Source organism: Lepidochelys kempii, chromosome 1, assembly GCF_965140265.1.
Source record: "Lepidochelys kempii isolate rLepKem1 chromosome 1, rLepKem1.hap2, whole genome shotgun sequence".
NCBI lineage: Eukaryota > Metazoa > Chordata > Testudines > Cheloniidae > Lepidochelys > Lepidochelys kempii.
The window spans coordinates 298,992,821-299,019,621 of record NC_133256.1 but is presented as its reverse complement, the minus strand read 5'-3'; positions in this window follow the sequence as shown (position 1 = coordinate 299,019,621).

Here is a 26,801-nt window from a genome sequence, read left to right as displayed (position 1 = left end):
GTTTTTCAAATATTTTATAATAATTGCAGGGTCACTGAAAAGAAGGTTCCCATGGTGTATAATTTTCCTGCAACTGCAAATCACTTAGCAATGCATATTTCTGTATGGAAATAATAAGCAGTTAATAATAATACATTTCTGGTATCTGTCCACAGTGGTGTTATAACCGCCTCATAAAACACAACATAATTAAAGCTATAATTTGATGATCAACTCATTCAAATAAACATATCTAAAATATAATTCCAGACATGTGCCCAAAGGTTTGCCACATAGAAAAAGTCTTCAAGTGCCATTTGAAAGAGGCTAATCTCATGCTGTTGTGAGGATCTAGAAGTAAAGCATGCCAAAGATGTGATGCTACAAAATAAATGAATGGGTAGTATCTATTCTTATCGTATATACTCCTTTAGATCAAAAGCCCCATTTCTTCCTATCTGTGATGATTAAGATTGCCTAGAAGGTGTCAAAAGCTTGTAAGGACACTCGGGAACCCAGTTATTTAGGGTTTTCAACATTAAAACTAAACCTTATACTCAAGCCACATAAAAGACAGATACTGCAGACAATTAAGCAGCAGGTAGGCAGCATCCTCTCTACATGTTCCTAACTCCAGGTAATTCTGCTGTCATATTGCACACTAACTATATTAGCCTCTTGTGTAGCCCAATTTAAAGCACAGATCCCAAAGGTGAACATTCCTATTATGATACAACAGTGTGAAAGAAGTTCAATCTGATGACATAAACTAATAAAATAACCTTGACAAAGGTAGGTACCTTATTATTTTATTAATATCATTAGCTAGTAAAGGATCATGCTCAGTCTGCATGCGGTATTGGCTCTCTTAAATACTAAAGAGATGCCCCCACTGTGGAGCACTAGAACTCAGGTGGTGCCTCCTGTCCCGCTTTCTCCCCTCCACCATATTGTTGCCGGCACCCAGTGCCAAGAGGCTGAACAACAGCTGGAGTTGGTTCGTTACCCGGTGTGCTACACCCAATAATCACAACGAGGTGGAGAAGCAGAAAAGTTTATTTGCAGCTGCAAAAAGGTACAGGGAGAATAAAATCTCAAATCCTGCACACAGAGCAGGAAGTTACACAGGCTTTTATACACCCTTTTCCCAGCATACTTATCCAATAGCAAGCTGTCCTAAGTATCCATATAGCCAGCCAATCCAGTTCCCAGCTAGTGCTCTTGTTCTCTGTATCATTTCCTAAACCATACATAAAGCTGCTTTATTCAGCATTGTTCTTCCATATCTGCCCTGTTTGGCCTTGCTTAGTTTCAGGCAGTCTGACTCTGCAGCATATTGTTGCAGATCCTCAGCATAACTGCTGTGTGTGCCTCCAGGCGGGGGGGGCCAAGGAGACTTGGGCCTAGTACGCAGAGCTGCTGCGAGTGCCTCCATGCGGGAGGGGGGGCCAAGGACACTTGGGCCTAGTGCGAGGGGGCTTCATCAACACTCGTGGTCTTCCATCCCCTCGAGTTACCTAGTGGCCATGCCCCAGTGTCCCCAACAATATAGCGTGTTTTTTTTGTTTGTTTGTTTGTTTTTTTGGGTGGGGGGACAACTGCAGTGAGGAGCCAGCCAGGGACTTCAGCTGGTAGCTGTAGAAACAGCCAAAGCAGGGACCTTTGGGCATTCAGATAACTTTCTACAGTTTTGACTGTACTTTCTCTGTCCTATGCTGATTGGCTGTTTGCTCCAACATCCTTGCCCCATCCCTCAGTCTCTTCACCTTAGTTTCTTCCACACCTGCTTTTCTTACCCTCTCCTCCCCTGCCTTCTCCCCCTTCCATTCCCTTTTCTTTCCTTTTAGCATATCCCCTCCTAATTAAACCCACTTGTGACAGGGTTAGGCTGCCCCTTAGCTCACCCGACATGTACTCATGGCCCTTTAAGACTTGGGAGGTATGATGTAGGCAAGAATCTGGGAAATAGGAGATATGGGTAGAAAGGAAGCAGGCCCAGGGGAAGCAGTACTTGGGAAGTGAGGGTGAGGAGAAAGAACACCATTAGTGTTCTTTTAAAAGCCCAGCACAGGAGCCTTGCACAGTGGTCAGAACAGAGCTCCTCTCTCACACAACTAATGGGAATGAGCTGGGAAAGTGGACAAGCTTCTATGATGCCTTCTCCCTCAGAGTGAGGATATAGCACAGCAGGAAAAAGTCTGCCTGGAGAATTCTAAAGTATAAAGGTGAAAAGGCTGTTTGGAGAAAAAGGGTAAAGTGAAGAAGAAATTGGCTAAGAGCCTGCAGCTGGCCTTTATGAGAACCCATCTCCAAGGACGAGCAGGGACAACATTTGATTGTAGCAGATGACAGAACGAGGAGTAATGGTCTCAAGTTGCAGTGGGGGAGGTTTAGGTTGGATATTAGGAAAAACTTTTTCACTAGGAGGGTGGTGAAACACTGGAATGCGTTACCTAGGGAGGTGGTAGAATCTCCTTCCTTTGAGGTTTTTAAGATCAGTCTTGACAAAGCCTTGGCTGAGATGATTTAGCTGGGGATTGGTCCTGCTTTGAGCAGCGGGTTGGACTAGATGACCTCCTGAGGTCCCTTATATTCTATGATTCTATGATCAGAGGGGTTTGTTGCGGAAAGTTTACTGTTGCCAAAGATTACTAGGAGCACCCAAGACTCACTGCTGGACTGGAACTCTGCCCAGGATTCCTAAACTCCGAATCTAGACGCAGTGTTCTGTGTGCCCTTTTATATTGTCGTACTACTTGGCCTGTGGATCCTCGTGTATGCAACCATGTTTTACTGCTCGCTCCAGATTCTCCCCGTGTTGTTTTTCCTCCATTCACCCCTCTCTTAATAAATATTTTCCCTTTCTATATCCGTTGTACTAGTCCAATGTATGTATGTGTGTATGTTTATGCCGGGGGGTTTGGAACAGGTGCCCTTGGAAGGGAGTTTCCCTTCTGTGCTCCTTTCTTGGCCTGAGCCTCCTACAGAGGAGTCTCTGTTTTGGCCATGAGGACACGATAGTTACATATGTGAATAAAAAACAAATCACTCTTGGAATGCTAAAAAAAAAAAAAGAAATTAAAAGCAGCAGCCATCATGCTCATCAGCTGGGTTTTCCCAGCTGCCTTCCCAGAGGTGTTTTGGTAACCATGGTTACTTAGTTTGCTACTTAAGCAGAGTCTCTTTAAATAAAGGATTGTAAAATGCAAAAAAAGTCGGTAGAATCAGATGACTTATAGTGGCGATGGAAATATTTGCTGTAAATTAATTCTCCATTCGGCCATGTGAAGAAAAAAAAGGCAAAGTTGATTCAAAGAAATTGTTTCTATCAACATCCCAGCAGCATCACATGAATGCAGCCAAATGTTTGTGAGGGAAAAAAAGGAGCAAGCAAAATAATCAGTTCTACATTATTTTTTTTAAGGATGGTGTGGTTATCTTTTGCTATCTGTAGACAGACATAGTTACTGTGTATTACGAATACACCTTGCTGCTAAGAAATCATAGAATATCAGGTTGGAAGGGACCTCAGGAGGTCATCTAGTCCATCCCCCTGCTCAAAGCAAGACCAATCCCCAATTTTTGCCCCAGATCCCAAATGGCCCCCTCAAGGATTGAACTCACAACCCTGGGTTTAGCAGGCCAATGCTCAAACCACTGAGCTATCCCTCCCCCCACACTCCACAATATGACAATATGAACCCTGATGCTGAGTAGGGCAGCAAAAATGTCATGGGATGATGACTATGAAAATCCAGTGGCTCCAGTACCATGGAGGGGGTAATGGAGTGACAGCAGTTGCCATTCAAACCTCTGGGCTGGTGTAGCACCCACAGTGGGCATGTATTGGCATAGCAGCAAATTATGTAGGTGAATTCTATCTCTCCTGCCCCCAATTAGTGCCCCTCACAAAGTCAGTTATTTGTGCCTTGAATTTCAGTCAAGTGAAAGATGGTGGCAGCCAATGGATATTTGATTATGTGCACATATCAATTAGCGATGGCTTAGTATGCTATTAATATTATTATTGTTCATCAGGATAGTTAAGATTTACATTATTAGAGGAAATTAAGAACAGTAAAAAAATTTATAGCTCCCTATTTCTTGCAGTGAATAGGCTTCCTTTGTCATTAACAAAGCCATCTGTAGCTCAAAATACAGCACAATAAATGTGCTGTGAGTGAAAAATTAATGGCATGTAGCCAAAGATGGAGCAGCAGGGTTTGATTAAGTGCAGAAAAGGTTGCCTTTGCATTTTCCACCGCCTTCTGCAAACCCACACAGCGTGACAACCTCCCACGTAACTAGCTACAGCCTCCCTCCATATTCCCAATGCAAAGTCACAAGCCCCAGTACCCAAATCCCCAGACAGTTCTGGGTGACACTGATTCCTTCCTGGCATGGTACTCCTCCTGGCTCCCATTCTGGGATGTCCCTAGTTGGCTGCTCTGTGTCTCTCGGGCTTCAAGCTGGTTCTCGGCTGCTTTGCTCCATGAGGGTCTGAGTGCTGTAGGCACTTGTCTGGAGTGCCAGACACACACGCCCTATTGCTCTTGTGCTCTCTCCACCATAGGTGCTGGACCGAGGGATGCTGGGTGTGCTGTAGCACCTGCTGGCTTGAAGTGGTTGTTATTATAAATAGGGTTTACAGTTTGCTTCAATGGCTCTCAGCACCCCCACTGTAAAAATATTTCCAGCAACCCTGCTCTCCACTCTCCTTCCCCCTGGAACAACCAGCACTTCCTCTGCCTCAGGATGAGGCTTTAAAGGGCCATGCTCTCTTAAACCCAGGGTGGTACTTAAGTTTAATAGAGAAAGCTACATGGAAATGCTGCTTTGTGTCACCCCTTTTTACTTCCTGTCACAGTGCAATATATTTAAAGGTGGAAAAAAAGCATTTGTGCTCACTGTTTTCTGTTTACTACTCTGAGGACTTGTACACTCTAGCACTTACTTCAGTATAACTTAAGTGGCTCAGGGGTGTGGAAAATCCACCCCCTGGAGCAATGAAACTTACACCAATCTAAGCACCTTTGTGGACAGTGCGGTCAGGAGGAGAAACTTTCCTCCAGACATAGCTACTGCCGCTTGGGGAGGTGGAGTAATTATGCTGATGGGAGAGCTCTCCCCCATTAGCATAGAGAGATTCTAGTGTAGACTAGCCCTGAGTCTTTGCACTTTTTGGATATAGTGGGGAATGAAAATTGATTGATTAATTATTTGCTCCAAAATCTTTCTGGGTACTGAAATTAAGCTGAGCAGTCTGTAATACCCTTGGTTGTCCTTATTCCTCTTTTTATAGATTGTCACTATATTTATATATATATACAGAAAAATCATGGAGCAGGTCCTCAAGGAATCCATTTTGAAGCACTTGGAGAAGAGGAAAGTGATCAGGAACAGTCAGCATGGATTCACCAAGGGCAAGTCATGTCTGACTAACCTAATTGCCTTCTATGATGAGATAACTGGATCTGTGGATGAGGAAAAAGCAGTGGACATGTTATTCCTTGACTTTAGCAAAGCTTTTGATATGGTGTTCCATAGTATTCTTGCCAGCAAGTTAAAGAAGTATGGGCTAGATGAATGGACTATAAGGTGGACAGAAAGCTGGCTAGATTGTCGGGCTCAATGGGCACTGATCAATGGCCCCATGTCTAGTTGGCAGCCGGTATCAAGCGGAGTGCCCCAAGGTCGGTCCTGGGGACGGTTTTGTTCAATATCTTCATTAATAATCTGGAGGATGGTGTGGATTGCACTCTCAGCAAGTTTGCAGATGACACTAAATTGGGAGGAGTGATAGATGCGCTGCATGGTAGGGATACGATACAGAGGGACCAAGACAAATTAGAGGATTGGGCCAAAAGAAATCTGATGAGGTTCAACAAGGACAAGTGCAGAGTCCTGCACTTAGGACGGAAGAATCCCATGCACTGCTACAGACTAGGGACCGACCAGCTAGGCAGCAGTTCTGCAGAAAAGGACCTAGGGGTTACAGTGGACGAGAAGCTGGATATGAGTCAACAATGTGCACTTATTGCCAGGAAGGCTAATGCCATTTTGGGTTGTATAAGTAGGAGCATTGCCAGCAGATCGAAGGACGTGATCATTCCCCTCTATTCAGCATTGGTGAGGCCTCATCTGGAGTACTTGTCCAGTTTTGGGCCCCACACTACAAGAAGGGTGTGGAAAAATTGGAAAGCATCCAGCGGAGGGCAACAAAAATGATTAGGGGACTGGAACACATGATTTATGAGGAGAGGCTGAGGGAACTGGGATTATTTAGTCTGCAGAAGAGAAGAATGAGGGGGGATTTGATAGCTGCTTTCAACTACCTGAAAGGGGGTTCCAAAGAGGATGGATCTAGATTGTTTTCAGTGGTAGCAGATGACAGAACAAGGAGTAATGGTCTCAAGTTGCAGTGGGGGAGGTTTAGGTTGGATATTAGGAAAAACTTTTTCACTAGGAGGGTGGTGAAACACTGGAATGTGGATTCTCCTCTCTTAGAGGTTTCTAATGTCAGGCTTGACAAAGCCCTGGCTGGGATTATTTAGTTGGGGTTTGGCCCTGCTTTGAGCAGGGGGTTGGACTAGATGACCTCCTGAGGTCCCTTCCAACCCTGATATTCTATGATTCTATGATAACTGAAGTGGGGTTCCAAGGAGATTGAAGCTAGGCTGTTCTCAGTGGTGGCAGATGACAGAACAAGAAGCAATGGGCTCAAGTTGAAGTGGAGGAGGTCTAGGTTGGATATTAGGAAAAAACTATTTCACTAGGAGGGTGGTGAAGCACTGGAATGGGTTACCTATAGAGCTGATGGTATCTCCATTCTCAGAGTTTTTAAGGCTCAGCTTGACAAAGCTCTGGCTGGGATAATTTAGTTGGGGTTGGTCCTGCTTTGACCAGGGGGTTGGACTAGAGAACCTCCTGCAGTCTCTTCCAACTGTAATCTTCTATGATTCTATGATTTTCCCTTTCCCAGAACTTTGGAATACACCCATTTTCCATGCCTTTTTGAATACAATCGCTAATAGCTCAGATATCTCCTCCTTAGGCCCTTAATTCCTTATTTAAGCACCTAAACATGGTCCAGGAGTCTAAATTTAGGGTACTGTTTTTGAAAGTCCTGCCCATAGTACCAATCGCCATAGCAGCTAGGTGCTGTTATTATTGTGCTCTCACTGTCTTGCTTTCTGATGCCTGATACTTCTTCACACTCTAGGGGGAAAAAAAACTATGTATTTTACAACGTTGCATTAATAAATTAAATCTCCACCCATTGGAACCAGTTGCTCCCTCTTGTGGAGAACTTGCATGCCTTGACCGCTAGGCAAGTCATTCAGTCACACTGTGTCCAAGTTTTGTCATCTGTAAAACAGAGGTAATATTACCTGCTTACTTATCCACAGTCCCACAATCCTCTTATTACCAGTCCCACAATCCTCTTGCTCAGTGTGAAACTAGCACATCCGTTGATTTAGGGAGTTGTGGGGGAAAGCTGGCCCATCTCACAATGAATATGCTGACCAGGTGTCAGACCACTAACACTATATCCTACATTTTCAAAAGTGTCCACTAATTTTGAGAGCTCAACTTGTGACTTTTAGGGCCCGATTATCAGATATGCAGAACAGACTTGTGACCCTTGCTTTGCTCCATCCCTTCTTAGATCAGGCTGATCCAGAGGTGATCCTGGCAGTTAAAGGCTGGTGAACCTAATATCAGGACTAGGTAAATTGGTAGAAAATATAGTCAAGAACAGAATTATCAGACACACGATGAACATGATTTGGTGGGGAAAAGTCAACATGGCTTATGTAAAAGGAAGGAACGCCTCACCAATCTATTAGAATTCTTTGTGGGTGTCCACAAACATATGGATAAAGATGATCCAGTCAATATAGTGTACTTGGATTTTTAGAAAGCTTTTGACAAGGTTCCTTACCAAAGTCTCTTAAGGAAGCTAAGCAGTCATGGGATAAGGTGGAAGGTCCTCTCATGGATCAGTAACTGGTTAAAAGACAGGAAGCAAAGGGTAGAGAGGAGAACAATGGAGAGAGGTGAACAACGGGGTCCACCAAGGATCTGTATTGCGAACTTCACTGTTCAGCATGTTCATTAGTAATCTGGAAAAGGGAGCAAACAATGAAGTAGCAGAGTCTACAGATGATACAAAATTATTCAAGGTAATTAAGTCAAAAAATTATTATGATACGTTAAAGGGGGATTCCACAAAGGTGGGTGACTAGGCAACAAAATGGCAGATGAAATTCAACATTGATAAATGCAAAGTAATGTACATTAGAAAAAATAATCTCAATTCCACATATAGAATGATGGGTTCTAAATTAGCTGTTACCACTCAAGAAAGAGATCTTGTAATCATCGTGGATATTTTTTCTGAAAACTCTAACTCCATGTACTGCACTAGTCAAAAAGGTTAAAAAAACATTAGGAACTATTAGGAAATGAATAGAAAATAACACAGAAAACACCATAATGTCATTATATAAATCCATGGTGCACCCACATTGAATACTGTGTCTAGTTGTGGTTGCCCCATCTCAAAAAGGATATAATGGAAGTAGAAAAGTTTCAGAGAAGGGCAACCAAGATGATTAATGGTATGGAAGAGCTTCCATACAAGGAAAGACTAAAAAGATTAGGGCTGTTCAGCTTAGAAAAAAGACAATTAAAGGGTGATGTCATAAATATAAAGGGAAGGGTAAAGCCCTTTAAAATCCCTGCTGGCCAGAGGAAAAATCCTCTCACCTCTAAAGGGTTAAGAAGCTAAAGGTAACCTCGCTGGCACCTGACCAAAATGACCAATGAGGAGACAAGATACTTTCAAAAGCTGGGAGGAGGGAGAAAAACAAAGGGTCTGGGTCTGTCTGTGTGATGCTTTTGCCGGAGACAGAACAGGAATGGAGTTTTAGAACTTAGTAAGTAATCTAGCTAGATATGTGTTAGATTATGATTTCTTTAAATGGCTGAGAAAATAGCTGTGCTGAATAGAATGACTATTCCTGTCTGTGTGTCTTTTTTGTAACTTAAGGTTTTGCCTAGAGGGATTCTCTATGTTTTGAATCTAATTACCCTGTAAGGTATTCACCATCCTGATTTTATAGAGGTGATTCTTTTCTTTTTACTTCTATTAAAAGTCTTCTTGTAAGGAAACTGAATGCTTTTTCATTGTTCTAAGATCCAAGGGTTTGGGTCTGTGGTCACCTATGCAAATTGGTGAGGATTTTTACCAAACTTTCCCCAGGAAGTGGGGTGCAAGGGTTGGAAGGATTTTGGAGGGAAAGATGTGTTCAAACTCCGTTTTTTCAGGAACCCAGATAAAGTTTGGTGGTGGCAGTGGAAGTCCAAGGGTAAAATTAGTTTAAGTCTAAGTCTAAGTCTGAGATCAACAAGAAGTAAAATCTTTATTGCTTGTGGTACCAATATTTTGGTGACTGCTTAATCTTGAAAACAAATTCTAAATGATTAACTATCTTACCATGTTTCATGGACAATTTCTTTCCTTGGAATGGTTTATTGTCCAGGTATGTGCCCGGGACATATCTTTTGAACTGTACAATAAAGGTTAGATCAAACAGAAAGCTTAAACATATTTTCTTAGAATATCTGTTGGAAAGAGTGTCACAATTTTCCATTAAAAAGTTGTCTATAAAGAGTTCCCACTGTCTGAAGTAAGGATGACAGTTATAAATGTGGCAGTCCTAATTAAAAATGTAGTCTGTCTTTTAGATAATGTGAATATTGACTGACAGATATAACAGTGGCTTCATGTAAAAGAATAGTGCCTCTGAAGGACTGCTAGCATTTACTGAAAGCATCTGTCTGTAAGAATAATAATGTACGGTAATACTGAAAACTTAAATGTACAGTACTGGAGTGACAGAATAAGCTAAGAAATAAATGTTCCTTCTATTCCCTCATTTTTGTCCAGTGAAAATGAGTCATATTTCCAGGTACCTCAGAATATCTTGCTGCAAAATCTGCATTACATGGGGTGCATTATCCCACTGCACGATACAACAGTACTTATATAATGTGTATACTTCTACACATTAATTGTAAATAAATGAAGAACAAAAGAAGAAATAACTGCTTGATTTTGCTCCAGGGTAGATAGTAAAGCACCTCCAAGAACAAAATTACAGCATATTTACCCATAAGATTCTTTTTGGGGAGCTACATGGAACTATCCTGAGCTTCTTTGATCACTAGAATTGAAACAAACCCTGAGGCCACTTTTTACCTTGAATCGTGGGATTTCTTATAGTGAGTTCAAGCTGCTACATTGCCTTGCAGATCAAGGAAACTTGAGAAACGCACACAGAAACTGGAGACAAACCGTGCAGTAAACAAACAAAAAATAAAATGCTGCAGATCCAGAAATGGTTAGATAGGTGCAGGAAGAACATTGCTGAATATCACCTTGGTGTGCATCAGCACTAATAATAATATGCTTCCAATTTAACAGAGCATCCTGGAGACCTTAAAACGTTTAAACAGCCAAGTCAGTACTGCTCTATAATCCATTTTGGATGAGATGCTATCTGTACAGTATATAAAACCTGCTTTTCAGCCTGTGCAGTGCAAAACAGCTGGACCAAGAGCTGTGGATCTGGTTCCCCACCTTTTTCTTGTGGTTCTCAATCAGGGGCACAGGTGACCAAGTGATCACACCACTATTTTTCTGGGTTAAGTGGAGTGTCCCTTCCTTTCCTCCCATCCTCTCTGTGAGGACAGTAGCTTGGGAGAAAACACAAGGGACTCACAATTCTTCCTTGTGGGGGAAAGGCAGACAAAATAATGGACATAGAGCAACAGGAATAGAAGAGAGGCCAGCACTGGATTTTTTTTTTTAATGAGGGATGAATTTTGAATTATTCATTAATTTTGCAAACGGGATAACTAACCCGTCATTGCATGTCTGTGTGGATCTTGAATATTGGGCAGATGGAGATGGCATCATGTTTTGGAGAGAGCAAATAAAGCAGTGGCTATTTTAAAGCAAAGTACAACTGTCGGTGACATTGCGATATTCAAGGGGCCTTGACTATTCAGCCCCCGGACAAAGTAGCATTTCAGTGCTGAAAGTCTGAAGGTGAAACTAAAGCTGCAGAAAGATCTGAACTCTGTTGAATAAGCCTTTTTGGTTCTGTTGAAATAATATGCACACTTGCTGTCTTTGCACCTAGTCGGTTCAGGATGAAAAGGCAAAGCTGATAGCTATAGGTAGGTATACATCTCCAGTGGGACAGTCAGTTGTTTTGAGACTATGTCAAAGGAAAAAAGTCTTTGTGAACCCAGGATAAAGATACTTTCATAAAAGCACAGTTATTTTCCTTTGAGATTCCTTTACTGACTTCAATTAAACTTTTCAGAGGCTCACAGATTTGGAGAGCTTTTTAAACCAAAAGAAGTTGTATGCCTAATTTTCCCAAGATCTTGTAAATTCTCCCTAGGTAATGACAGTGTTAAAAGGAGACTGTAGTACAACTCATGCCCTGACTTTTAAATTTTGTTTCCATGTTTTGGAAGATTTTTTTCTTGCCTTATGTTTGTGTTAAGATCTCCTATGGGTCTTTCTTGATTCTCTAAATATTGTGCATTATTTAGTAATGTTATTAACTTTAGACTAGCTGAGTCACAGAATCTGTTATTTAACATCTATATTGCAGTAGAATCCAGAGACCTCAATCAAGATTGTTCTAAGCACCATATTAAGATATGGTCTTTGTCTGGGTGATCTTTACACTCTAAGATGACAATTAAAATATGAAGTGGGAATATATTCAGTTTTTATATATTGTGTTTTGTTTGAATGTAAACAAAATAGATAAAGCAACGGCTGACCATTGTTATTTGCCCTTCAACCAAGCTGTCGTTACTTTGCTGATTTCTTACATAGGTTGTGGCTGTGTCAGTCTTTAGGAGGGATATGATGAAGGAGGGTAGTAGTTTTATGGATTAGCTGGTGAGCTGGGTTGTATGGTAACATCCCAACTAAGGTTCTACAGGGATAGGTTTAATCCCTTATCTAAAGAAGCATGTCTGCTGAAGCTGCCAGTATTACAGTAGAATGGAACCATCAGAAAACAGACATCTGTAATTGTCTAATAAGGATTAGTGGAACAGCATGCTTTCTTTTCAGGAATGAGAAAAAACAACAACACCTCCTTGTCCTAAAGATTATGAACCAGAACAGGATGTTCAGAGTTATTATTTGGATGAGAATTATGTATTAGTTACTCCTGTTCTCTGGACAATTAGGTCTAAAACTAACAAAGCTAATATTCTCCAGGCTTGGAGTTTGGACTTCAGTTAGCACAAGCCTTAACTCTTTTATGTTGGACTATAGCTGAGAAATGCCTTTACATCGGGTATTTTGGGCAGAGAGGCAGGATATTTGTTTTATCATATATACCATCACTTCCCAGTGCCTGGACTCCACTCTATCATGCAGAATCCTTTATTTAGCCACATTGACTCTAGTCGGCCTGTCACTGTGAGTCCGAGGGGCAAAACACCTAGGTACAGCATTATGATTTCAATTCACTCATATGAATTACAATTTTGACTGAATACATCCAAAGAAATGTTTTCATATGGAAATGTCCGACAAATAACAGAAATGATTCCATAAATAACAGTGGACTTAAATTGCTGCTTCTATTCATTAATTCTTTTTTGCAGTATTTTACAACTGTAATATTTGCCTAGCAGAAAGATATATTGTGCAGCTTCACTCATTAATGCTGGTAAATCACTTGCAGAGCCTTGAATCAGAGGAGCTATATCAGTACAAAGTATTATTAATTAGTGTGCTTAATATAGACAGATTGTGAATAATGCCTGCAAACCCACTGCCAGAGTTGCTAATAGGTATTGGAAGCTGGAAAGGGTCAATAAGGTTGCAGAAAGTCACTTAAATAGATTTCTTTTAAATGCGGCAAAGAGTCCTGTGGCACCTTATAGACTAACAGACGTATTGGAGCATGAGCTTTCGTGGGTGAATACACACTTCATCAGATGCATGTAGTGGAAATTTCCAGAGGCAGGTATAAATATGCAAGCAAGACTCAGACAAGGGATAATGAGTTTAGTTCAATCAGGGAGGATGAGGCCGGATGAGGCCCTCTTCTAGCAGTTGAGGTGTGAACACCAACGGAGAAGAAACTGCTTTTGTAGTTGGCTAGCCATTCACAGTCTTTGTTTAATCCTGAGCAGATGGTCTCAAATTTGCAAATGAACTGAAGCTCTGCAGTTTCTGGTCCTGAAGTTTTTTTGCTGCAGGATGGCTACCTTTAAATCTGCTATTGTGTGTCCAGGGAGGTTGAAGTGTTCCCCTACAGGTTTCTGTATATTGCCATTCCTAATATCTGATTTGTGTCCATTTATCCTTTTACATAGGGACTGTCCAGTTTGGCCGATGTACATAGCAGAGGGGCATTGCTGGTACATGATGGCGTATATTACATTGGTGGACGTGCAGGTGAATGAACCGGTGATGGTGTGGCTGATCTGGTTAGGTCCTGTGATGGTGTCGCTGGTGCAGATATGTGGGCAGAGCTGGCATCGATTGGTCCCTGAGTTAGAGTTACTATGGTGCAGTGTATAGTTGTTGGTGAAAATATGCTTCAGGTTGCCGAGTTGTCTGTGGGCGAGGACTGGCCTGCCTCCCAAGGCCTGTGAAATTGGGGGATTGTTGTCCAGGATGGGTTGTAGGTCACTGATGATGCGTTTGGAGAGGTTTTAGCTGAGGACTGTAAGTGATGGCCAGTGGAGTTCTGTTTGTTTCTTTCTTGGGCTTGTCTTGCAGCAGGAGGCTTCTGGGTACACGTCTAGCTCTGTTGATCTGTTTCCTTATTTCCTCATGTGGGTATCGTAGTTTTGACAATGCTTGGTGAAGATCTTCCAAGAAGCCATCCTGCAGCAAAAAAAACTTCTATCCCTAGCCTGATTCTTGCTTGCATATTTATACCTGCCTCTGGAAATTTCCACTACAGGCATCCGTCAAAGTGAGTATTCACCCACGAAAGCTTATGCTCCAATATGTCTGTTAATCTATACGGTGCCACAGGACTCTTTGCCGCTTTTACAGATCCAGACTAACACAGCTACCCTTCTGATACTTTCTTTTAAATGTTGGTCTGGTCAGTTTTTCTTCACTGACATTTTCACATGTACTTTTCATGTTTGCTTGACGACTTTTTAAAATTATGAACTGTTGATAACATTTCATCTTATGTATTTTACTGAAAGCACAAAGGCATATGAAACTAACTACAGCCACTGACAATTGGCTAATTAGTGTATTATTTCTATAGTGCTAGCACCCAAAAGCCCCAGTGAGGATTAGTGCCCCGTTTTACAAGGAGCTATTCAAACATATAGGAAGAAATGGCCTGCCTTAGACAGCTTACAAATAAAGGGAAGAAACTAAATTTATACTTTCTAACAGTCAAAGTTGTTTTGCTTTTCAAATACAAATTAAACATTACAAGGAAGTAAATCTGGAAATAAAGTATAGAACAAGTGACAACCAGCTAACAATTTCAGCTGAGATATTTTTAAGCTACTTTGGCTATCAAGGCTAGTACTGACAATTACAGTGTGGGTTTGTGGGGAAATACTCTAAATTCATGGGTATGAGGCTTTATATTCCCTTGAAAAGTCACCTCCTTAGATGCTGAAGCCTGAAGTTGAAATTATGTGTTGGGGGATTCATTGCATTTTTTTAATTTCTTCTTTAAGCCTGGCAATTAGAGTACTATAAATGATATTTCAAAGGCACTGCTTACGTGGACAATTAAAAATGCATTGCAAATGAGAGCACAGTTTAAAAGTCAGTTCAGATAAATATGTCTTAAGTGCATTTAAATTCTAGTAATGGTCTCTGAGGACCAAATTGTTTTATGTTTCACAGTACACCCAAATCCATCTGTACCAAAGTCTGTTTTTACATGCAAATTGGATAATTGCACATGGAAGTGGATACTTAGGTGTCTCTTTATTTACATATGCAGTTTCCTGATTTTCTTTCTTTGATCTGTGTTGTATATGCACCAATAGATGCATCTATTATTATTTATCATTTATATTACTGTAGTACCTAGAAGCCCTAGCCATGGACCTCTATGAATGAAAGTCCAGTCAAAATGTGTACTAGGGAACCTAATCTTTTAAGACAAGAATTCCAGAGTTTGGAAAGAAAGCAAAAAGAGTGTTCTTTTTCACACAGTTCTATCTTCTGGAATGATACAGAAGCTCTTAGGAATAGAGCAGAGTCTATAGGCTTGTCTACACAGTGTTGCAATGTCTCCTATAAGGTTGTGATTTCTAAAGTGCACTAATATGTTGCACACTAATTGATCCATGTGGATCCTTCACATGTGCACTAAAAGTTGCTATGTGAAAGTGCACTAGGGAACTTTTAGTGCACACCTGCAGGGTCAGTGTAAACCAATTAGTGAGCAACACATTCGTGTACTTTAGAAATCACACCCACATAGTGCGCATTGCAGCACTCTGTGGACAAACCCTATGTAGTGTAACATAGTGTGTAGTAAGCAAGTCATAAAGTGAAAGAGATCAAGACAGTAAGAAAAACAATGTCATGCTCATAGGAAAGGAAAACTACCTCATATACCACATATATATTTCTAGTGGGTCTGAGAAGTTTAGGAATTTGTGATTTAAATATTTATTGGCGGGGGGCATTCGTATCTGAACCTCTAGAACTTGTTTGCAGAGTTAAAGAAGACCGTTTTATCAAGCGATTATGGCGCTATGCGAAACTGAACAGCATGTTAAAGTTTCTGCAATCTCTTCAGTTCAAGAGGTGAAAGTTGATCAGACTGTATTGAAATTCCTTATGTTTTAAGAAGAAACATGAAAACCTGCTGCCTAATTGCTCAGTGGCTTTATGCATGTAAAGCTTACAGTAAGATCCTTCCCAGTAGTGACTCACTTACAAAAGGCATATAAATTGATAGTTACAGGATGTTTTCTATTAGCTCAAGTATAAGAGACCTGTGTTTGCTGGTGCAAAAGGTTGAGTTCTATCCCCTGTGCTCATTAACTAGCAAATGCAGTGACTGCTTCTGAACTGTGCTAAATATGGCCATGAATTCATTACATGGAAAGAAGGAATGTATTACGGAAGTATATAAAGCTGATAACTGTCAGGGGCACATGCTGGAAGTATGACATGAGTGATACCTGGATACTATCTGATTTGCTGTATACCTACCAAAAGTGGAAGTTGTTCATTGCGTTTTTTTTTTTTTTATTGACCTCAGCAATACAAATTGTATGCTAGGTATTCTGCTAAGGTCTGCTTTTGTCACCTGACCCCTTTGAACCTAGTTTCCCTTCTAGGCTGGTGAGTCATTGTTCAGAGATGCTCTGCCCCTTCTTGGTCAGGGGGATCCCATATCCTCCCAGTAAACCTTCTTCACAGAACAGAATCCCATGTTATGTATTGCATTATATTTTATAGCCATAGCTATTTTTTTTAAAAGTGATGCAGCACAACTTGCCCCAAACTACCCTTTGAAAACCAAACTGTCTGCTCCTATTTTGAAATCCAAATTACACCATTCACATTCAAATATCCCAAAATTACATTTTTGTCAAGCTCTCTCCTGAACAAGGTGTCTCCAGCTTTAATTTCTCAGCCATTATACAAACACGGAATCATAAAGATATGTACACAAGCTTTGTAAAATGGAAAAAACCTTTTAGAATATGAGACTGTTCATGCTGAATCAGACCAATGGTCCATCTAGCCCAGTATCCTGTCTTCCAACAGTGGCCAATGTCAGGTGCTTCAGAAGAATTAACAGAAAATGGAATCATTGAGTGATCCATCCCTTGTTGTCCACTCCCAGCTTCTGGCAATCAGAGGCTAGGGACACCCAGAGCCTGGGGTACGGGAGGAGTGCATCCCTGACAATCTTGGCTAATATGCCAGTGTTGTTAGGTTCTGGAGAGAAGAAAGGAGAGGATGGCAGAATGTCATTGCTAATGATTGGACTGCGGTAAGATTTTTTGGTATCTGTTAGAAATTTAACTGAATAACATGGCAAGTCTTAAAAAAACTCCAACACTTCGGCAAAAAATGTCTGTATAGGCCATAATTATAAATCTTACACTGCTCAGAGAAAAAGCAAATATATTCTAACTCATATAACAAAAATCACATATTTCATCACAAGAACCTTAGCTTTGCTCCCTTCTCTGGTCCTGCATCTAGCTAGCACAGACCAGAAAATCTGGCCCTCAAAATGTAAAACTAGTGGAGCAGTTTTTGTTTTGGGATACTAACTTCCAGGGCCTGTGTTATGCAGGAAGTCAAAATGGTCCTTTCTGGTCTTACAATTTACAGATGGAGTTACTTCGAATTTAGGAACTAATCCAAAAGTCATTGAAATCAGTGGAAAGACTCCTATTAAGTGACTTCAATGAGCTTTGAATTGGGAGCTTAGAGTGGTATAAATGACAGCAGAATTAGGCTCTGTACATGCGATAATTATCTGTAGGGCATTATTTGATGTACAGTCATCGTTTTTATGGACTCTTCAAGAGTTGGGTACCATTTGATTTTTAAATTCCTTTTGACCAATTTTCTATTTTATTGATTATTGAATTTCTCTTCTGAGGTTTTAATTTTGGCATTGCTGGGAGGACCTGGAAATGGGCCACATGGACATCCTGGAAATTTCAAAATAGGGCCACTTCTCAATTCTTCAGGGAAAATGCATTTAAAGGGATACTTTGTCAAATGTTTATGTACTGTTATTGCAAGCAGCCAGAATCCATTAAATGAAAGATGTTTGAGATTTTTTTCTAGTTTATTTTACATATTTGAAAAATACTTTGGGGATGGTCATTTTCATTATTTCCCCTGTAAATTTGACACACTGTTGGGGTAGGTCTTTCACACAAACAGAGAGAAACTGTCTAAAAAAAATCTACTCCTAAGAGGAAAACATGACTCTAAAATCACAAAGGTTTGCAGGAGACTCCATGACACTAGTAGTCCCTGAATTTACTTTGAATTAATTCTTTTGAAGCTGACTAGATTTCTGGTGCATGGTGTCTCTTTAACCTTTCTTTCTAAAGAATAAATCTCATCCCCGGATCTACAAGTCTCTAGAGATGGTCTTGTTTGAAATTATATATATGAGTATCATTTCTCCAAGTCCTAAAATGTTTTCTGTGTTCCCAACTGAATCCAAGATGCAATGTTCCATATTGCCCTCACTTCCTCTCCCCACTCCAAAAAAAGAGCAAGGCTAGAATCTGCACTCTCCTATCTGACATGGGGGTCCAGCTGGTGGATCCATGAAGTCAAAGATATCCAGATCCCAGCAGCCCTTCAACATGTGTGATGACACAGGGTAGAATGCTCTGTGTAGGTTTCCCATATCTTGCTCCCCACTCACAGAACCACACCTGTTCCACTGTACTTCTGAACCCATGGAGTGTTGGCCATGACTTGCCCCATAATGTATACCATACTTTGGTCCATGAAGAAATTTATTTTGCCTTTCCTGTCATCAAACAGCTGAAGAAACCACAGGAGATTATAAAAAAACATGGATAAACTGAAGACTTTGGTTCTGATTCTATCTAGTTACCCTTGTGTAAAGAGAACTCTATGAAAGTTCTACTGGCCTAACACTAGTGTGCGACTAAAATGAGGCTTCAATCCAACTGTCACTGAAGCCAACAGAAACTATACTTATTGAACTCAGTGGGAGTTGGCTCAATCCTTTGGTCTGTTGTGTGTAATATGTTATGAAGAAATTGCTTAGTCTAAAATCTGAATAGTTACGGATTGCTTAACTGAATTTAAACATTTAACTCAAACAATTTTTACTTAAAAATTGAATTTTCTGAGCAGTCTCAAGCAGTATTATTGTTAATACTACATAATAAAGTCACTGATACATTTTCCACAGAAATGACTATTTTACTTATTAAGAAAATTATATAGAATGTTGAATATATGGAATCGGTACAATGGAACTCAGAGAAGCAAACTGTTGTAATGCGTTCTGACTCCTGAATGTCTGTGCGCCACTGAAGGACTATCAGATCTATCCATATTTATCATTTTGTCATCACTTCAGCTTGAAGAAAGTGTTCCTATTGCTTGTAGCTGAAGAAGACTCTCCTTTGGATCAAGTACCTTTGGAACCAAAGGTCATGATCTAAACATATATAGGAGTGGAAATTCTTAGCTCAGGGATTCCTGGTATTATTATCCAATAGCACTTAAAATCTGCTAAACCCTGTCCTCATAAATGGGGAGACACATCTGATCCCTGAGAGAGCCTACAACCTAAGAAGACAATGAAAGAGAATGATCTTGCAAAAATTATGCACAATTTTTGTATACATTTTTAAATTTATTTTTGAAGTTGGGTCTATGATCTCACTAATGGTAATCATTGTACCAGAAACATCTGATACAAGAATGAGGGCAGATGCACATGTGATATCCTGACACTTCATTTATTGCAAAAGATGCTTCATAGCAATAAGGTTTGGAAAATGCAAACAGCTGAGCATTCTTCCAGTTTGTCTAGTTTACATACTTTCTGTTTAAAAAAGCTAGAGTAAAATGTGCATTTACAACATCAGATACATAATGCTGGATTCCCATGGTACAGTTTGTGGATATGTTATAAAAATGTTCCTAGCAGCAATAAAAGAAGTTGAATTTAAAAGGTAATGATAATTTTTAATGCTCTTGCCTAACATCTGGTATTAGACAGTAAGAATGAAGCCAAGTAGAACAGATGGAGCTGGGATTATAGACGAAGCAGGAGAAAGGGAGGTGGGATATGGACAGGTATAAGGCTGTCAAGGTTGGATCGTGCTAGAAAAGGAAAAAAAACATCTTAACTACTAAGGTGACTTCCCTCATTCCTTGGCCAGATAGCAGAAAGTTTGGAAGGCAATTCCTCCCCAAGAGTCCTCAAATGAAGACTCCACAAGGATCCATTTTTTCTCTCTCTTCTTTAAAAAATGTATGAGATACTAATTTGGAAGGTTGTCAGATCCCTCAGGCTCCATTGCCACCAATGTGCTGACAATGAGCTTTAAGTTTTTTTCCCCAAGAGACAGCCAACGCTGTCACAGTGAATGGGGGGGAGAGAGAGAGAGAGAGAGAGAGAGAGAGGTGTATGGTTGTAAAGCAAGTGGCTCAGATTCAATCTATGCAAAATAGAGACAATACTAGTAATCAGACAAATATTTGTAGTAGTAACATATATAAAGATACAGATGTGAAGGGTAAACCTGGATCAGAGGTAGTATCATCAGAGGTGAGAAGGAAGCAAAGACTGAGAAGAACTTTTGCAAGACTGGTAGTAGTACTAGCAGATTGTATTAAAGCTTATCAGAAGGACAGGAAGGAGGATGAAGGGGATCAAATAAAATCACCGCATTGGATGACAAGCTGTGTGATTCTCTGATATTTGAGAATGTGGCTTCCATTGTTCCAGATTAAGTGCCTTTGGGTTGCTCAAGTATTAGGCAAATATTCACCCAGCTCAGCTCATTTTAGTTCTTCTTTCATTTATAAAAGGGGCAGGTGCCTTAGAGTTTAATCAGTATTAACAGAAGTATGACAGGCTATTTACTTGTGTGACACTTCTACTAATTCTTAGACCTGATAATAGCTTTCCTCCTTATGACACAGAACGCATTTAAAATGATTGACACTAAATGTTATTATACTCTTAGTGGACTCAGAATTAATTTTAATCAAATGCTGCAGAAAGGCTTTAATTATATTTCTAGAATGTTACCTAAATGTTGTAACATATTTCAATGACATAACAAACTAGTAATTTAAGACTTACTAGATATGATCATTGGCACATTCTATTCTAGTTCTAGTTTTTATAACTAGTAAAAAAATTACGATCTCACTGCATGTGAAATTATAGTTCCTAGTAATGTTAAATAAGTATATTTAAGGACTCTAGAATTCTTAGGCCTGACTTCAAAATAAAATTAGCGTTGAAGTGTTAGGGATTAGAAAAATGACAGTTAAATAATCTTTTGGTTTTATAGGGCCAGATTATTTAGTCCATCCAAACGGTTTTCCATGCAGCACCAGAAAGCAGTGGGGGCAGACTTAGCTTTTGGTGCCTTAGGGCTTTACCAATCCTGGGGCAGCTAGGATTGGGCCAGTCCCTTCTGTAATTTAGACCAGCATTCATGGGACTATTCCAGCAGCTGGGGATCAACTGGATGCAGCAGAATAGTGGCCATTTTTTCTGGCCACATTCCCTATGCTGGGGTTTAGCACCAGTAAAGGATTTCCACTGCCCTTCCCAGATCTGTCACATTGCTTTACTCAGGTGACCAGCTTGGCTCTCTGAATCTGGCCCAAGTGGTATAGTGCCCTCCAGCCAAAAGGTCTCAAAGTGCTTTCCAAACATTAATGGTATGCCTTGCAAATTAATACTGTGAGGTAGGCAAGTAGGACTGTCAAGGTTCCTCCCCCACTCTGAACTCTAGGGTACAGATGTGGGGACCTGCATGAAAAAACCTCCTAAGCTTATCTTTACCAGCTTAGGTCAAAACTTCCCCAAGGTACAAAATATTACCCCCATTGTCCTTGGACTGGTCGCTACCACCACCAAACTAATACTAGTTACTGGGGAAGAGCTGTTTGGACACGTCCTTCCCCCCAAAATACTTCCCAAAACCTTGCACCCCACTTCCTGGACAAGGTTTGGTAAAAAGCCTCACCAATTTGCCTAGGTGACTACAGACCCAGACCCTTGGATCTTAAGAACAATGAACAATCCTCCCAACACTTGCACCCCCCCTTTCCTGGGAAATGTTGGATAAAAAGTCTCACCAATTTGCATAGGTGACCACAGACCCAAACCCTTGGATCTGAGAACAATGAAAAAGCATTCAGTTTTTTACAAGAAGACTTTTAATAAAAAATAGAAGTAAATAGAAATAAAGAAATCCCCCCTGTAAAATCAGGATGGTAGATATCTTACAGGGTAATTAGATTCAAAAACATAGAGAACCCCTCTAGGCAAAACCTTAAGTTACAAAAAAGATACACAGACAGAAATAGTTATTCTATTCAGCACAATTCTTTTCTCAGCCATTTAAAGAAATCATAATCTAACACATACCTAGCTAGATTACTTACTAAAAGTTCTAAGACTCCATTCCTGTTCTGTCCCTGGCCAAGACGACTACAGACAGACCCAGACCCTTTGTTTCTCTCCCTCCTCCCAGCTTTTGAAAGTATCTTGTCTCCTCATTGGTCATTTTGGTCAGGTGCCAGCGAGGTTACCTTTAGCTTCTTAACCCTTTACAGGTGAGAGGAGCTTTCCCCTGGCCAGGAGGGATTTCAAAGGGGTTTACCCTTCCCTTTATATTTATGACAAGGACCATATCACCTCCATCTTCCATTAGCTTCTCTGGTCCCTATTAATCTTCGGATCAAATTCAAAACTGCCCTCTTGGTTTTTGAAATACTTCATTGATTCATTCCAACTTCTCAGGCCCCTCCTTTCTAGAGGTGGAACACTCTCTCTAGTCTCGGTTTCATATACCCAGCACCACAGCAGCCCCTGGCTTCCAGGATGTAAAATTGCAGGACAAGTCCTGTATTGATGGAATCTTTGGAGAATTCATCCGCTCTAACAAGTCTCTATGGCATATGTGCTGCTTTGTGGTGCAAAGGGGACAGAAGGATGCCCTAAACAGACAGGTGAGGATTCATCCAGCAGCTAATGCACTGCTGTCTGGCCCTTCAGTCGAGGGGGTTTGACGGGTGCAAACTGTGCTCCTGCAATCCTATGTAGCATAACAGTCCCTTGGTGGATGTTACAAGACTGTGTAATTTAGAACAGCTCTATGGCTTTTCTAAAGTGGGCTGGGGACAGGGACAGTAGAAAATTGTCCCTAAGATTATATAACTGCAAACTGTTCCTTTGTGGCTCTCCTCTCGGCAAGTAAACGCACAGCTTAGAATTCAGGACTATATAAGAGCCTGCATTATAATTTTTCTTAAGATGCTTGGAGCTAAAACTCTGGATCCAAACAACACCTATTCTTGCAGAAGTTCACATCTGAATCTGAATGTCATTCTTGGAGCCCAAGAAATTATTAGGGTGCATTACGTATATCTTCTATATGGTTAGACTAAAATAAACAAGGGTTAACAAAAACATACCTGTTAAGGATTTCTCATAATCTGCAGTTGTTTTGTCAAAATTGCTGCTCCTTGAAATACAGTATTTATCTCCTCCCAGCTGCCTGCTTGAAATTCAGCAATTTGAAAATATTAGCAGCAAGCACTTGTTTAAACAAAAAAGAGTTGCAGTACAATGCCCAATTTTTCTGTCTCTAAAGCAATTCATTTGAGGATCTTTATGTAGTAAAATCTCTTTACAGGGAAATCTCAACAGACCCTTTCAAATGAAACTAAGGGACAAACACCGTATGTTTATTCATTTTTATCTAAAAATTTCTTTCTGGAGGGAAGTGTCTGAATAACAGGTCTGAAAGTTAATTAGACAATTCTGTGGCAAAACATTTGGCAAATTAAAAAAATCCTTTTCTCTGGCATTTAGAAGGCAGAAAAAGAGCAAAGGGAATTGGTGAAATGTTGTGAAACCTTCAAAATGGCATATTAGAACATATAAAAGCCTTTTGACATTTGGAACTTTTAAGACCAGTCCTCCAGGGTTACTCATTGTTGAAAGGAATACATTAACCACAATAATCCTTAAAATAAATTACGGGAGTCAGTTGAATTAAGTTGTAGTGACTGAACTACAGTAATTATTTCAAAAGGAAATTACACTCCAAAACAGCACCAATAAAAGGCCCAGTTTGACTAGATTGCATGCAACAAAACTGAATTTGCATGAATATAACCTGGCTTTACATAGGTAGAATGTGGGTTTACACAGGGGGTAATACTGTAGTTGAAATCCGTTCTTAAAATGCCTGATGAGTTAATGGATAAGAGAACTGATGACACATCATTCACAGAGGATGTGGGCATACCACTAGTAGTTCAGGTATTGTACTGCTAAACATGGGGTATGTGTAAGATTCAGATTCACAAATAAGTAGGATTTTTGCCTGAGCTCCACTCTGAATAATAAAAACAAAACATGTTTCCCTGACATCTTGTCCTCCCACTTCATCCTGTCTTTTATGTGTTTTTCTTTTAGACTGTACTTTTCCTGGGGTGGAAGCTGACTTAGATGTCTGCATCATCTACAGCACTGAATACTTAAACTATTTTTGGCCATCAAATTGCTTAGATCTTCTCATGAACCTGAGACAGTGAGAGTTTGTTCACTGAGGAACAGAGGAACTGTCAGAGAGTATTGGAAATATACAAGTGTCATAAATATAAAGGGAAGGGTAAACCCCTTTGAAATCCCTCCTGGCCAGGGGAAAGCTCCTCTCACCTGTAAAGGGTTAAGAAGCTAAAGGTAACCTCGCTGGCACCTGACCAAAATGACCAATGAGGAGACAAGATACTTTCAAAAGCTGGGAGGAGGGAGAGAAACAAAGGGTCTGGGTCTGTCTGTAGTCGTCTTGGCCGGGGATAGACCAGGAATGGAGTCTTAGAACTTTTAGTAAGTAATCTAGCTAGGTATGTGTTAGATTATGATTTCTTTAAATGGCTGAGAAAAGAATTGTGCTGAATAGAATAACTATTTCTGTCTGTGTATCTTTTTTGTAACTTAAGGTTTTGCCTAGAGGGGTTCTCTATGTTTTTGAATCTAATTACCCTGTAAGATATCTACCATCCTGATTTTACAGGGGGGATTTCTTTATTTCTATTTACTTCTATTTTTTATTAAAAGTCTTCTTGTAAAACACTGAATGCTTTTTCATTGTTCTCAGATCCAAGGGTTTGGGTCTGTGGTCACCTAGGCAAATTGGTGAGGCTTTTTACCAAACCTTGTCCAGGAAGTGGGGTGCAAGGTTTTGGGAAGTATTTTGGGGGGAAGGACGCGTCCAAACAGCTCTTCCCCAGTAACCAGTATTAGTTTGGTGGTGGTAGCGGCCAGTCCAAGGATAACGGGGGTAATATTTTGTACCTTGGGGAAGTTTTGACCTAAGCTGGTAAAGATAAGCTTAGGAGGTTTTTCATGCAGGTCCCCACATCTGTACCCTAGAGTTCAGAGTGGGGGAGGAACCTTGACATGGTGGCACAGTGGTGGGATTAACCTGAAATCATTTGAGATCCAGTTGAGATTTTTTGAACTAGAAATACAGATTTTAAAAAGGAATTTTTTTTTCTTTGGAAAGAAAGTCCAGAAAGCAGCTTTGAAACTGAAAGCAGCTTGGTTTCTCTCTGCTTTGTGGCCAAGCAGAGACAAAAGGGGATTATCTTGTGAATTGCAGGTTTTCTTTGCCTGGAGGCAGGGTACTTAACTCCTGCAGGGAAATTCACAGTCTTCCAACCCAGAGGTTTTTTTTTTTTCTTTTCTTCCTAAAAGTAAATAGGGGGGGTGTGCTCTACCCATTTGCCTGGAGACAAAAGTGGCAGGGTTTTTTTAGGATTTTGATTTTTTTGTTTTTGTTTTACAAGGAGCACAGGTTTGAAAAGAAATTTTTTTTTCTTTGGGCTGGGTAAGCAGGTTTCCAAGTAGTTGGAGGTTTTTTGCTTTAATTTGGGCCCAGAGCAGAGACAAGGGAATTGTCTTTTTCTGTAGGCTGACAATCACTATCAGAGAATAGGTATTCTATTCCAGCACAGCAAAATTTTACAGCCAAGTTTTGTTTGTTTATTTCTAAACCTCGGGTGTAAAGTTAGTTAAAAACAGAGAGGTTAGAATGGCCAAATCCTCAGCTCGACTACAGCTGGAATTAGCCAAATTTCAGGCTGAGGAAAAACAAAGGGAACATGAAAGACAGATAGAACTCATGCAGCTGAAGAAGGAACAAGAAAGGGAGGCAGAACAACACCAAGAGGCTGCCCACAAGAGGGAAATGGAGGCAAGGAAGCATGTGGAGGAGGAGAGGGAAAAAGAGAGGAAGCATGTGGAGGAGGAGAAGGAAAAAGAGAGGAAGCATGTGGAGGAGATGGCGAGGATAAAGGCCCAGCAGAATATACCAACAAACCCTAGCAATCCTTCTCCAGGTACCACTTCCCATCCCAGAAAGTTCCCCACCTACAAGGCAGGTGATGATACTGAGGCCTTCTTAGAAAACTTCGAAAGGGCCTGCCTTGGGTACAACATCTCTACTGACCAATACATGGTAGAGCTGAGGCCGCAGCTAAGTGGACCCTTAGCTGAGGTGGCAGCTGAAATGCCTAAAGAACACATGAACAAGTATGAACTGTTTAAATCCAAGGCGAGAGTCAGAATGGGGATAACACCCGAGCAGTCTCGTCGGAGGTTCAGAGCCCTAAGGTGGAAACCAGACATGTCATTTACCCGACATGCCTACCACATTGTAAAACATTGGGATGCCTGGATATCAGGAGCAAGTGTTGAATCTCCAGTAAATTTGCCCTTCCTAATGCAAATGGAACAATTCTTAGAGGGTGTTCCTGAGGAAATAGAAAGATACATCCTAGATGGGAAACCCAAAACTGTAATTGAGGCAGGAGAGAGTGGAGCCAGATGGGTGGAGGTGGCAGAGAAGAAGAAAACTGGTCGCAGTTGGAGCGGAGACCAGAAGGGACCACCCCAGACCACACCCTATTACCGGGGGCCGCCCAAAGCCCCACCTACCTCCCAAAGAACCCTCCAGACCCCTTACCGTCCCACCAC